General features: G+C 46.1%; 1 protein-coding gene and 1 long non-coding RNA gene across 19 annotated transcripts in view; one reads left to right on the top strand and one right to left on the bottom strand.

Annotated features, from left to right (window-relative positions):
* LOC143784608 (uncharacterized) overlaps positions 1-13,140 on the bottom strand; it is an 86,781-nt gene that overhangs the window by 7,294 nt on the left and 66,347 nt on the right. For all 6 annotated transcript variants that reach the window (XR_013217848.1, XR_013217845.1, XR_013217846.1 and 3 more), the window contains one exon: positions 12,188-12,328. This is a non-coding gene — a long non-coding RNA (uncharacterized LOC143784608). The remainder of the gene's footprint in view (positions 1-12,187; positions 12,329-13,140) is intronic.
* R3HDM1 (R3H domain containing 1) overlaps positions 1-13,140 on the top strand; it is a 149,796-nt gene that overhangs the window by 77,894 nt on the left and 58,762 nt on the right. The window lies entirely within an intron of this gene.

Genomic DNA, 13,140 nt, shown 5'->3' with positions numbered 1-13,140 from the left:
GCATATGGGGCCCCAGGCAGAGCACAGTGGCCCCAGGCAGAGCACACACCAAATCGGAGGCCGAGGGGCCCCGCCAACCAAATCGGAGGCCGAGGAGCCCCGCCCACCAAATCGAAGGCCGAGCGGCCCCGCCCACCAAAGCGGAGGCCGAGGGGCCCCGACCCGCCCACCAAATCGAAGGCCGAGCGGCCCCGCCCACCAAAGCGGAGGCCGAGGGGCCCCGACCCGCCCACCAAAGCGGAGGCCGAGGGGCCCCGACCACCACATCGGAGGCCGAGGGTCCCCGCCCACCACATCGGAGGCCGAGGGTCCCCGCCCACCACATCGGAGGCCGAGGGTCCCCGCCCACCAAATCGGAGGCCGAGGGTCCCCGCCCACCAAATCGGAGGCCGAGGGTCCCCGCCCACCAAATCGGAGGCCGAGGGTCCCCGCCCACCAAATCGGAGGCCGGGGGTCCCCGCCCACCAAATCGGAGGCCGGGGGTCCCCGCCCTCCAAATCGGAGGCCGAGGGTCCCCGCCCACCAAATCGGAGGCCGAGGGTCCCCGCCATCCAAATCGGAGGCCGAGGGGCCCCGCCCACCAAATCGGAGGCCGACGGGCCCCCGCCCACCAAAGCGGAGGCCGAGGGTCCCCGCCCACCAAATCGGAGGCCGAGGGTCCCCGCCCACCAAATCGGAGGCCGAGGGTCCCCGCCCACCAAATCGGAGGATAAGGGGCCCCGCCCACCAAATCGGAGGCCGAGGAGCCCCGCCCACCAAATCGAAGGCCGAGCGGCCCCGCCCACCAAAGCGGAGGCAGAGGGACCCCGCCCACCAAATCGGAGGCCGTGGGGCCCCGCCAACCAAAGCGGAGGCCGAGGGTCCCCGCCCACCAAATCGGAGGCAGAGGGACCCCGCCCACCAAATCGGAGGCAGAGGGGCCCCGCCCACCAAAGCGGAGGCCGAGGGTCCCCGCCCACCAAATCGGAGGTCGAGGGTCCCCGCCCACCAAATCGGAGGCCGAGGGTCCCCGCCCACCAAATCGGAGGCCGGTCCCCGCCCACCAAATCGGAGGCCGAGGGTCCCCACCCACCAAATCGGAGGACGAGGGGCCCCACCCACCAAATCGGAGGCCGAGGAGCCCCGCCCACCAAAAGTAAGTGCGCCCCCGGGTGCAAAAGTAAGTGCGCCCCCGGGTGCAAAAGTAAGTGCGCCCCCGGGTGCAAAAGTAAGTGCGCCTCCGGGTGCAAAAGTAAGCGCGCCCCCGGCCCCGGGTGCAAAAGTAAGCGCGCCCCCCAGTCCCGTGTGTGAAAAGTGCTGCTGTAAAGCTGGTAGCGCTGTTCAAGCACCATGTATTTCCTTCAGGAAATGCCCATCTAATATATAATTGCCTAGAATACTACTTCCTGCAATTTGTGCCAAGAAAGAACATACCAATATACATAGTTATTGATACATATTATTTATTATTTACATTATTGTTCTTAAGCAAAGAACCGTTGTTGTGGCATTTGCCACAACACGCAAAGTTGTTGTCTGATGTCTTTCATCACTCCCCTCATAAGCATGTTCATGGATCCTGTGTAACTGTACCTTAAATAACAAGAATTGTCAAGAGCTGGTGAGTGCAGCCATTTTTTGTTCTTTCTTACTATTATTTATTAATTGTATTATTCTTACATTTGAATAAATAAAGTATATATGGATTCTAGACTCCCGATTCTTTAGAATCGGGCTGCCATCTAGTGTATATATATATATATATATATATATATATATATATATATATATATATATATATATATATATATCTGTGTATATATATATGTATGTATGTATGTATATATATATATATATATATATATATATATATATATATATATATATATATATATATATATATATATACACATATATATACACATTTGATATATTTTATTCAGGATTGAGGTGGGGATGGCCGGTACAAATCTTGCTTCTGATCGATTTGGCGATCAGGTGATATCACTGGCCGAACAGCGACCTGCCATGTAAATGCTCACTAGTGGCCACTGCAGAGGACATATTGAATTACACAGAAATAAATGGTTGCCTAAGTCCTACATGGACGGGTCGACTTTTCGAGAATTAGAGCATAGTGGCTACCGAGCAAAAGGCTCCTTCTATGAAATCCCATATATCCTTGTAGAGCTTTTGTGTTGACGAAAGCTACAATGTCTAAAAACTTTAAGGTGTCAGTTGAGCGTAGATAAGAAGTTATCTAACCCCATACAAGTATTTACAAGCAACTTGTAATCCCATAAAATTCCCAAAGTAGGAAAACTCTACTAATACCCTACTGCCCTGATGCAGACACTTCCCTGACCCCCTACCAGTCCTTGTATACTGGACTCCAGTGATGATGCGGCATGTTGACCACTACACCCAGTGACAAGTCACCGCTGCAGCCGATCAACAACTTTGGCGCCATTGCTGCAGCTAGTGATTGGCTGCAGAATGCAAAAGCAATGCAGAGACTCTAGCAGTCTTCCAGGTGTGACCAGATTTTTTTTTCACAGACTTAGGCCTGCGTCACACTAGGCGTAGGGAAATATGGTCCGTATTTTACATGCGCAGTTCGCAGAAATGATCCCAAAACAGCGATCCGTATGTCATCCGTAGGCAGCGTGTGGCTGCGTATTTTGCGCTTGTAAACCTCCGAATGTAATCCATATGGCATCCGTACAGCGAGATTTTCTCGCCGGCTTGCAAAATGGACATAGAATGGATCCATGGGCTCAAGTATTTGTGAAAATATATATACAGTCTAAATATATATATATATATATATATATATATATATATATATATATATATATATATATATATATATATATATATATATAAAATATATTTTATTACAGCGCTAGATAGCAGAAAGGCCGGTAATTCAATTGCCGGTTTTTCCTATCTCCTTCCCAAACCCGACAGGATATTAGACATGGTTTACATACAGTAAACCATTTCATATCCCTTTTTTTGTGCATATTCCTCACTAAGGCTACGTTCACATTTGCGTTGTGCGCCGCAGCGTCGGGCGCCGCATGCGTCATGCGCCCCTATATTTAACATGGGGGCGCATGGACATGCGGTGCACTTGCGTTTTGCGCCGCATGCGTCACTGCGGCGCACGCGTCCGGGCGCAGAGGACGCAGCAAGTTGCATTTTTGCTGCGTCCAAAATCAATAGAAAAAGACGCATGCGGCGCAAAACGCAGCGTTGTGCATGCGTTTTGCCGCGTTTTTGTTTGCGTTGTGCGTTGCGGCGCCGACGCTGCGGCGCACAACGCAAATGTGAACGTAGCCTAATAATGTTAGTAGAGTGTGTGTGCAAAATGTGGGGGCTCTAGCTAATCATAACATTATGGACATTAAATTACTTGTATTAATGGTAGCTTCAAATCTCAGAGAGACAGAAGAATATGGGAATATAAACTGATGACGACCTTTGACTGTCTTAGTGCAGGAATGAATGTGTCGCATGGATTTATGTCTTTTTCCATCAACTAAGGAACTTGCCCCTCAGACTATGAGGGGTCATCACAACAGAACCCGACCCCAATCAGAGGACAATAAAACAATCCTTATCTAAGAACTGGCCCAATATTTATGGACATAACTGTTTATCACGCATGGTAATTCTGCTTCATGTCACCTGTCTTATCCATGTTTTTTTTTTTTTTCTGTGCTATGTTGTGCATAAATATGTGATTTTTCAGAATTTCTTTTAGTCTATGCCTGATGAAGAGACCTGTGTAGTCTCGAAAGCTGCAATTTGTTACCATCTTGTCAGTTAGCCATTAAAAGGTATCAACCACTGAGGACTCTCAATTCTAAACATTTTTCTATACTATGTGTAGACATTTATGCTATTCTAACCTGTCAGTGTGATTTTACTGTACACCGCGCTGAATTACCGGCTTTTCTATAGAACACCGCTGCGTATTTCTCGCAAGTCACACTGATGGTCCGTGTATAATCCGTATTTTTCTCGCCCCCATAGACTTTCATTGGCAGCTTTTTTGCGCAATACGCTGACAAACTCCGCATGCTGCGATTTTCTATGCCCGTAAAATACAGCTGAGAAATATAGGGCAGATAGGAGCTGCCCCATAGAGAATCATTGGTCCGTGTGCAATGCGTAGTTTTTGCGCCTCATACGTCCGTAAAACTCTCCAGTGTGACCCCGGCCTTATTGACTTGCACGGCTGATTTTGATCTGACCCTCTGATAAAAATTGGACATCTCGGTCTGCGAAAAATCACAGACATGTGAATGGCCCCACTGCATCAGAGCAGATTGCAATTGCATACTTTGGTGCAGTAAACCCCCGGCGTATTTGCATGTGGGAACATGGCTCCAACTTCACCAAAAGCATTTCACGTTTTCCTTCAGCTTTGGATCATACTTTTTTTTTTGTATTAGGGGTGCCCTAACATTAAACCAATCACGAGGTCTTCTTCTGCTGGGTTATATAATATGTGGAGGATCCTGGTAGCAATTGTTCGCTTTTCCTGCAGCGCCACCACAGGAGAAATAAAGCATTACAACAGTTTTCATAGCAATGAATTGACTTTCCACATCATGGGTGGAAATGCTGAATCCTCCAGAGCAGGAGGATTTTGATGGATGGTCTCCACTCTGGCCAATAATCGAGGGTCCTGAATAAGTTTCAAGTCTAAACCTGTTATAACCAGACTCCTAACAAAGAAATAACGGGACTTCCTATTAACTGTGCATTCTGAGAAGCGAGGGATTGTAAGACCAACCTAATGAGCATTATTCATTCCCGATCTGGAGGGCATGGTTGTCACCTGCATCATACATTGCAGCCGCGCAAAGCAAAATGCATCGTGAACATGGCCAGGGGCATAACTAGAGTCCGATGTGTCCCGGTGCATGTTGGTCAGATGTATGGGCCCTTTTACCATTCTAAATCCTATAAGGACATACAAATTGCACCCCTCCCCCCATTATGTAGTAATGTCTGCCATCTTGGACTCTTTCCTGGCATATATGTTCCCCATCCTGGTATATATGTCCCTTATCCTGGGCCCCATCCTGGTATATATGTCCCTTATCCTGGGCCCCATCCTGGTATATATGTCCCTTATCCTGGGCCCCATCCTGATATACATGTCCCTTATCCTGGGCCCCATCCTGGTATATATGTTCCTTATCCTGGGCCCCATCCTGGTATATATGTCCCTTATCCTGGGCCCCATCCTGATATACATGTCCCTTATCCTGGGCCCCATCCTGGTATATATGTCCCTTATCCTGGGCCCCATCCTGGTATATATGTCCCTTATCCTGGGCCCCATCCTGATATACATGTCCCTTATCTTGGGCCCCATCCTGGTATATGTCCCTTATCCTGGGCCCCATCCTGGTATATATGTCCCTTATTTTGGGCCCCATCCTGGTATACCGTATATATCCGTTATCCTGGGCCCCATCCTGGTATATATGTTCCTTATCCTGGGCCCCATCCTGGTATATATGTCCCTTATCCTGGGCCCCATCCTGATATACATGTCCCTTATCCTGGGCCCCATCCTGGTATATATGTTCCTTATCCTGGGCCCCATCCTGGTATATATGTCCCTTATCCTGGGCCCCATCCTGATATACATGTCCCTTATCTTGGGCCCCATCCTGGTATATGTCCCTTATCCTGGGCCCCATCCTGGTATATATGTCCCTTATTTTGGGCCCCATCCTGGTATACCGTATATATCCGTTATCCTGGGCCCCATCCTGGTATATATGTTCCTTATCCTGGGCCCCATCCTGATATACATGTCCCTTATTTTGGGCCCTATACTGGTATATATGTCCCATGCTGGTATATATGTCCCTTATCCTGGGCCCCATCCTGGTATATATGTCCCTTATCCTGGGCCCCATCCTGATATACATGTCCCTTATCCTGGGCCCCATCCTGGTATATATGTCCCTTATCCTGGGCCCCATCCTGGTATATATGTCCCTTATCCTGGGCCCCATCCTGGTATATATGTCCCTTATCCTGGGCCCCATCCTGATATACATGTCCCTTATCCTGGGCCCCATCCTGGTATATATGTTCCTTATCCTGGGCCCCATCCTGATATACATGTCCCTTATTTTGGGCCCTATACTGGTATATATGTCCCTTATCCTGGGTCCCATCCTGATATACATGTCCCTTATCTTGGGCCCCATCCTGGTATATGTCCCTTATCCTGGGCCCCATCCTGATATACATGTCCCTTATCTTGGGCCCCATCCTGGTATATGTCCCTTATCCTGGGCCCCATCCTGGTATATATGTCCCTTATTTTGGGCCCCATCCTGGTATACCGTATATATCCGTTATCCTGGGCCCCATCCTGGTATATATGTTCCTTATCCTGGGCCCCATCCTGATATACATGTCCCTTATTTTGGGCCCTATACTGGTATATATGTCCCATGCTGGTATATATGTCCCTTATCCTGGGCCCCATCCTGGTACATACAGTGGGGAAAATAAGTATTTGATACAATGCCGATTTTGCTAGTTTCCCCACCTACAAAGAATGCACAAGTCTGTAATTGTTATCATAAGTATACTTCACCTGTGAGAAACAGAATCTAAAACTAAAAACAGAAAATCGCTTTATATGATTTTTACATAGTTAGGCCGGTGTCACACTAGCGAGTTTTACGGACGTATGAGCGCAGAAAATACACCCGTAAAATACACATTACACACGGCCCAATGATTCCTTATGTCCCAGCTCCTATCAGCCGTGTTTTACTGATCCGTATTATACGGCTTTCTACGGCCCTACAAAATCGCAGCATGCTGCGTTTGTCACCGTATTGCGCAAAAAAAATCGCCAATGAAAGTCTATGGGGGCGAGAAAAATACGGATTCCACACGGACCAGCAGTGTGACTTGCGAGAAATACGCAGCGGTGTTAGAGAAAAGCCGGTAATTCAATTGCCGGCTTTTTGTTTCTCCTGCCTAAACCCGACATGATATGAGACATGGTTTACATACAGTAAACCATCTCATATCCCTTTTTTTTTGCATATTCCACACTACTAATGTTAGTGTTAGTAGTGTGTATGTGCAAAATTTGGGCGCTGTAGCTCGTAAAATAAAGGGTTAAATCGCGGGAAAAAATTGGCGTGGGCTCCCGCGCAATTTTCTCAGCCAGAGTGGTAAAGCCAGTGACTGAGGGCAGATATTAATAGCCTAGAGAGGGTCCATGGTTATTGGCCCCCCCTGGCTACAAACATCTGCCCCCAGCCACCCCAGAAAAGGCACATCTGGAAGATGCGCCTATTCTGGCACTTGGCCTCTCTTCCCACTCCCGTGTAGCGGTGGGATATGGGGTAATGAAGGGTTAATGTCACCTTGCTATTGTATGGTGACATTAAGTCAGGTTAATAATGGAGTGGCGTCAATTATGACACCTATCCATTATTAATCCAATAGTACTAAATGGTTAATAAAACACACACACATGATTACAAAGTATTTTAATGAAATAAAGACACAGGTTGTTGTAATATTTTATTAGACTCTTAATCCACCTGAAGACCATCGTCCTGAAACAAAGTTAAAAAAACAAACAACAATATTCCATACCTTCCGTCGTTATGTCCCACGATGTAAATCCATCTGAAGGGGTTAAATCATTTTACAGCCAGGAGCTCTGCTAATGCACTAGCTGGTGCCTGTAAAACCCCAGGTACTGAATGGAAAGCGGGGTAATCTGTAGTTACCTTGAGTTGCGGTGATGCGCCCTCTGCTGGATGTCCTCATGAACTGGAGCCTTGGAAAAGTTCCCACGTTTGAGTTCATATGAGGACATCCAGCAGAGGGCGCCTCACCGCAACTCAAGGTAACTACAGATCACCCTGCTTTCCATTCAGTACCTGGGGTTTTACAGGCATGAGCGAGTGCATTAGCACAGCTCCCGGCTGTAAAATGATTTAACCCCTTCAGATGGATTTACATCGTGGGACATAACGACGGAAGGTATGGAATATTGTTATTTGGTTTTTTAACTTTGTTTCAGGACGATGGTCTTCAGGTGGATTAAGAGTCTAATAAAATATTACAACAACCTGTGTCTTTATTTCATTAAAATAATTTGCAATAATGTGTGTGTGTTTTATTAACTATTTCGTACTATTGGATTAATAATGGATAGGTGTCATAATTGACACCTCTCCATTATTAACCTGACTTAATGTCACCTTACAATAGCAAGGTGACATTAACCCTTCATTACCCCATATCCCACCGCTACACGGGAGTGGGAAGAGAGTGGCCAAGTGCCAGAATAGGCGCATCTTCCAGATGTGCCTTTTCTGGGGTGGCTGGGGGCAGATGTTTTTAGCCACGGGGGGGCCAATAACCATGGACCCTCTCCTGGCTATTAATATCTGCCCTCAGTCACTGGCTTTACCATTCTGGCGGAGAAAATTGCGCGGGAGCCCACGCCAATTTTTTCCGCCATTTAACCCTTTATTTTAGCAGCTACAGCGCCCAAATTTTGCACATACACACCACTAACATTAGTAGTGTGGAATATGCAAAAAAAAAAAGGGGATATGAGATGTTTTACTGTATGTAACCATGTCTCATATCCTGTCGGGTTTGGGAAGGAGAAATGAAAAGCCGGCAAGCCTAAGGCCGGTTTCACACGTCAGTGGCTCCGGTACGTGAGGTGACAGTTTCCTCACGTACCGGAGACACTGACACACGTAGACCCATAAAAATCAATGCATCTGTTCAGATGTCACTGATTTTTTGTGGACCGTGTCTCCGTGTGCCAAACACGGAGACATGTCAGTGTTCGTGGGAGCGCACGTATGACACGGACCCAATAGAGTCAATGGGTCCGTGTAAAACACGGACCTCACACGGACGTTCTCCGTCTGGGGTCCGTGTGCGTGCAGGAGACAGCGCTACAGTAAGCGCTGTCCCCCCCACATGGTGCTGAAGCCGCGATTCATATGTTCCCTGCAGCAGCGTTTGCTGCAGAGAAAATATGAATAATGGTGTTTAAAATAAAGATCTATGTGTCCGCCGCCCCCCCACCCCCTGTGCGCCCCCCCGCTGTCCTGAAAATACTCACCCGCTCCCACGTTGGCTGTCACTCCTTCCTCTCTGCCCCGCGCCTCCTACTGTATGCGGTCACGTGGGGCCGCTCATTTACAATCATGAATAGTCGGCTCCGCCCCTATGGGAGGTGGAGCCACATATTCATGACTGTAAATGATCGGCCCCACGTGACAGCATACACTAGAAGCCGCGGCCAGACCAGGAAGCAGCGAGGGAGGCGGGTAAGTATTTTCAGAACAGCGGGGGGGCGCACAGGGGGTGGGAGGGCGGCGGACACATAGATCTTTATTTTAAACACTGTTATTCATATTTTCTCTGCAGCAAACGCTGCTGCAGGGAACATATGAATCGCGGCTTCAGCACGATGCAGGGTACCACACGCGTGGGTACCACACGCTCCGTGTGGTACCCACTCGCCATACGGGCGGCACACGTGTGCCGCACGTATGGCCTCCGTGAGTTCCCAGGCACACGGACATGGATAACTCCGGTACCGATTTATTCCGGTACCGGAATTATCTGGACGTGTGGGACAGCCCTAACAGATCTGTTAGTTTCTCTTTAGGAAGCCTGCTACTCTGCACTCATATACTCTGTATATCCCCATCCTGGTATATGTCCCCCATTTTGCCGCTGTTCTTTGATTCATAGAAAATAATAAACCTTTATATACTCCCCTTCCCTCCGCTTCACCGCCCTGCGTCCTCTGAAGGCGGTAGTTGACTTCAACGTGCAAGCGATGGGAGCGTATGAAGTCACTGCCATGCAGCCCCAGTCGCATGCACGCCGATGTCCGCCTCTGATTGGTTGGCAGCCTGTATTGCAGCGCACGGACATGGCGGGTCTCTGTGCCGCAATACACTTCAGCTGAATGTGCGTCCGAGGAAACACATCCAGTTGAAGTTTGTGCTATGGTTGGTGGACCCTTCATTCACACACCTCATCGTGACCTCTGCAACTGTGATTGCTACGCCCCTGCTTAGATCTCGTGCACACAACCATAAGAATCGGAGGAATGCTATCCGTAGTTTTGAAGGATAGCACACATCCCCATGTTATTCTATGGGGCCATGCACAAGCCAATTTTTTTTTTCCTCAGACTGAAAAAAATCGCAGCATGCGGTAGTTGCATACGATAATCGTTTCACACTCTGATCAAGCTGATCAGAGCGTGATTAGTATAATCAGACCGATATTTTTGAAAGAATCGTGATGTGACCCCAAGATTTAGGCCACGTTCACACGTTCAGTATTTGATCAGGGTTTGATTAATTAGTCATTGTTGTAACATTCACACTGGATCGTTTTTCCCTTTTCAGTTTTGGGCATTTATCAATGTGAATAATAAAAAATTGCTTGTATCACTGTTGGCTTTGTGTAGACTGCATTAACCCTTATCACTCCCAGATTCTGCAGAGGAATGGGCATCTAAGGCTACGTTCACATTTGCGTTGTTGGGCGCAGCGTCGGCGACGCAACGCAAAACGCATGCACAACGCAGTGTTTTGTGACGCATGCGTCCGACGTTTACATGAAATTTGACGCTCAAAAAACTGCATCATGTAGCGTCAGCTGCGGCCTGACTGTTGCGCCCAAATGACGCATGCGTCACAAAACGCTTGACAACGCATACCGGCGCATGTCCATGTCCATGCGCCCCCCATGTTAAAGATAGGGGTGCATGATGCATGCGTCGGTATCCGTCGACGACACTGCGCCCAACAACGCAAATGTGAACGTTACCTAAGAGGTTAATGGATTACCTTAGGGAGTCATTTTGATGCACTATCTAGTTGAAAACTGATGGCTCTTTTTTTTTTCCTCTTGCCTCATTGAAGATGGAATCCTTTATTGTAATGGCTACATGTCATTTTGTAGCTTTAAGAGTATTTTTAGGCAAAAACCCCCAAACATCTAATTCATTACTGGGGTGCAAAATTTAATAGATTGTGAATCTAAGGTTAAATATTTTGTTCCCCCCCCCCCCCATCCTAAGGAATAAGGCTACGTTCACACGATCCGTTTTTCACTGCGGATTTTTCCGGTCCTTTTTCGGGGAAATCCGCAGTGGAAAACGGCGGTGCTTCTCTCGGCGGATTTGTGTCCTTTTTCTTCTGCGGATTCCACTGCGGGTTTCCAACTGCAGTTTCCTATTGGTGCTGTTGGAAACCCGCAGCGGAATCCGCTGAAAGAATTGACATGGTACTTCTTTTTTCCGTTGGCAAATCCGGGCGGATTTTCCAGCGAAAAAAAGGATCGTCGGCACAGCGGGTTTTGTTTTCCATAGGGTAACATTGTACTGTACCCTGCATGGAAAACGGCTGCGGATCCGTAGCTGCAATTCCGCTACGGATCCGCAGCAAAAAACGGATCGTGTGAACGTAGCCTTACAGGGTTTCCGATTAGCTCAAAGCCTTGCAATGGACTCCTCAGAGAAGTGATACATTGATGCGAATAACTGTGTCATTGTTTAGTAAACACTCATCTTGTTACATTGTATCACTTCCTTTATGCACATGGAGAATGCAGCAGGTCGGGTGCTTGCAGTCTGTGAGCGCTGTGCAGACAGGCACACCCCTGACAGTTTATCTGAGATGCAGAATTTTTTATTTATTTTTTTTCAGCTCCCACAATGCCCTATAATTTAGTAGAGTACATTGTGGGAGATGTAGTTCATTTCTATATCAAACTAATGTACATTGCCCGGTGTAAGAACTACATCTCCCACAATGCTCCATAACAGAGCATGCTCTGTACAGACCCTGAACCAGCAAGGGTTTGCAGTGAGATGTGAAATCTAGCAACCTGATGGCTAACAAGAAACCCACAGAATTGTGAGTGCAGCTCTGGGTGGAGAAGAAACCAATGCAAGTCAAGATCATTGCAAGATAAGTAAAGCCAAGGTAGCCCTGGGTATTAATAGGCTGAGGGGCTGAAGTGGAGACATTGCTGTAAGATGCAGGTGGAGGATGATGGGCTCTGGCTGTTCTGTAGAGTAAAGACACATTGATGCTTAAAGTGACAGGCACGCCGCCAGTGAGCCCCAATGGCAGCCAATTACCAGTCAGCTGTGGGTGATGTCAGCGTGCAGCAGATTCTTCCAGAGAGGAAAATAGCTCCAGATTTCTCCAATTCGCACCACTCCGATCACACATGTTGCCTTGGTTGCAATCTACTGCAGTTAGTAATTCTCTGCATTCGTCTACAAGGAAAAAAAAACTAAAATACAAACAATATAGATGGCATTTAATACTCTGTTACATTTTTCTACCTTTTATATATTGAAAATATTCACTTTTTTTTTTGTGCAGCGATATATAGCAGTAATCCTCCTCCTGTTCCTTATGCAGGTTTTCTTTATTGCTAATTACTCCAGTGTGCAAATGTACCCCGTTAGGTGTTTAACTATTTGCATAACAGAAAAAAAATATTATGTACTGTATAAAAATATTCTTATTGTTCTAAAACCCAATAGGGGTCCGGACTACATAAAATGATGATTAAAGTGCTAACTTTCTGTAAAAAAAAATATATGTGGCCATTATTCTTATGTGAGCACAATCTGCAATTTTCTTGTATTTGTTTTTAAGATTTTCGTGACTGCATTTATCTTTTACTGTGTATATATGTGTATATATGTGTATATATATATATATATATATATATATATATATATATATATAAATATTGAAAGCGATATCTATATACTATATATATATATATATATATATATATATTATATATACATGCCTTTTTTTATATTTATAATACATTTACAATTAAAAAAAATATATATATAGTAGATATACATGGCTTTTTTATATTTATAATTAAAAAAAAAAAAAAAATTATATATATATATATATATATATATATATAATCTATGACAGATATACATGTATTTTTTATATATATTTATAATTTTAAAAGATATATCATTTTTTTTTTTTATTTTTTTTTACATCATCTGCTACTGAATTGCTAATGAAGATCTGAATTTAGCTTGAGACGTGT

The sequence above is a fragment of the Ranitomeya variabilis genome, chromosome 7, assembly GCF_051348905.1.
Source record: "Ranitomeya variabilis isolate aRanVar5 chromosome 7, aRanVar5.hap1, whole genome shotgun sequence".
Taxonomy (NCBI): domain Eukaryota; kingdom Metazoa; phylum Chordata; class Amphibia; order Anura; family Dendrobatidae; genus Ranitomeya; species Ranitomeya variabilis.
Note: the sequence above shows the minus strand (reverse complement) of the source record. Positions and strands in the feature narration are given on the sequence as shown.